General features: G+C 29.5%; 1 pseudogene; it reads right to left on the bottom strand.

Moving 5' to 3' along the window:
* Positions 1 to 697: 697 nt before the first annotated feature.
* LOC112492020 (protein TIC 214-like) lies at positions 698 to 1752 on the bottom strand (annotated as a pseudogene).
* Between the last annotated feature and the right edge of the window lie 383 nt (positions 1753 to 2135).

Below are 2135 nucleotides of genomic sequence, written 5' to 3'. Positions count from 1 at the left end.
AGTGGATTCATAGGAATTCGTTTCTTCAATCAATTCAATCAAGAAACTGTGGATTTGGATATATTATCAAAATTGTTAAATCCTACGATAAACCTTTACATCCATATCCAAATGCTTTTGTGGATTTGTATGAATTTATTTCAAACGCAACTTTTTCATTCAGTATAGCTTTTTATAGAATCCTTATAGCATCTTTTTTATATAAGCCGGTTTATTCCTCTTTACAAAATTTGAATTTCCTTAATTCATTTGTTAAAAATATTCCTAAAAGAAAGAAAAATTCTTGGGGAAAAACTATTAAATGGGATATATGATTGGTCAAATAATCATGGTTACATAGATGTTTTTTATGCATTATGCTTGACTAAAGGTATAAGAGGATTGGCTCAACTAACTCATTTTTTTGATAAACAAATAATTGATGGAATTTCGAATGGTATTAGTATTGTGAGTTTTTTCGTAGGAGAAGGTATGAAATATGTGGGAGGCCATCAAATTTCTTCCTATCTTTTAGTCTATATATCTTATGTATTAATCTTTTTATTAATTTACTTTTTATTTTCTTTTAATTTATAAAAAATTTATTAAAAAAAAAAACTTAGCTCAACTTGAGTTAACTGAAGTTAACTCAATCAATTATTTAATTTATAGATTAAAACTAAACTTATAGTTAAAAAGAATATTAACAAGAGGTTTTTCAACCCATAGTAGATCCTTTTTTTCCGTAAATATTTCTAGATCCTTTTTTTTCTGCAGATATTTCTAACTTTGAATTTTCTTGATTTCCATCCACATCCATATAATAAGTTTCATAAACAGGTATATTTTTGTAGCTTGTCTCTTTAAAGTGGAATTCATCCTTTGTTTTATCCTTTCCATTCACTTGTATCTCTTCTGTTTCATCGATTTTGTCTAGATCCTCCTTTTCTTCCAAAAAAAGGAAAGGAGAACGATCTTCTTCGGTGGATCTCTTTTGTTCCTGTTTAGTCCCCCTCATTTTTTAAGTTGTTTCAATTTCTACATCTGTTTCTTCCTCACTTTCCCCTTTCTTCCATTTTTGAGGTTTCTTTTAGTTTCTTAGTAACAATGGGTGATGGTATTCTGCCTAAATAGAAGACACATGTAATAAATAAGAGAATACTAAAGATTCGAGCCATAGAATTTCTCAATTCTGACACAAGGTGCTTATTAGATCTAATAAGTACATTAAATCTAATAGAATTATTTGCTGTATACAGACTAATACCAATTCAACCCGTTTCATGAATAAAATGTGACCAATTAACCAACCAACAAAACTACTTGTTACAAACAATGTTTTTGCATCGAAACATATAAATGTTGACTAATCTGACTAACCTTGAACTTGGTGAAATGAAATGGTTGAATAATTAAAAAAATGAGATTATTCAAGAATACAAATTGAATGCTAAGATTACGCATTGAATTTTTGTTAATAGATCCATAATCAAAAAAATGTTTGTGATTGTTCCATAAGAAATGAAACAAAAGATACGGTAGAGCTAAGATAATTATTGTATGAGGTCTGACCAATGCTAGATGCAGAGGCATAAAATAGATCAATATGAACATCATGAGTTGTCCCGTAATAAAATTGGTAGTTGCTGATACTTTCTTCTCCTTCTTCAATAACGTGAGCTCGAGAAGGAAGAGATAAGAGGGCCCTATGGTGAATGTGGTCAGAAATCCATAATAGAGTCCGACCATAACGACCGAATTGATTATCTCCATGCATAAGGATATTAGATTACCTAGTATAAAAGATTTAAAAATCATCACAAACCTCCTTTTTTTCTTTTCTATTGCAATTTTTAGATTATTATATGATGATTTTTAAACTTTCCATATATATATATATAGAAATAGAAAAAGATAGACTAGAAACAACATCTCTTATCTCAATGACACCAAAGGGATATTAAATGAATGGAATTGGGATATAGATGGAATATAATGAAATAGAGCCATTTTTGGGTTTCCTATGAAATGAGGCACAAAACGGACCTAATAAGAAGAAGTTCTAGGAGTTACAAAGGAAACTTTAAGCTCATATTGGTCATGGTTGAGAACAGGAATTGAACTCTATGAGATCTAATCTCCTGTTGTTCCTCAGT

Source organism: Ziziphus jujuba, chromosome 5 (assembly GCF_031755915.1).
Source record: "Ziziphus jujuba cultivar Dongzao chromosome 5, ASM3175591v1".
Classification (NCBI taxonomy): Eukaryota; Viridiplantae; Streptophyta; class Magnoliopsida; order Rosales; family Rhamnaceae; genus Ziziphus; species Ziziphus jujuba.
Note: the sequence above shows the minus strand (reverse complement) of the source record. Positions and strands in the feature narration are given on the sequence as shown.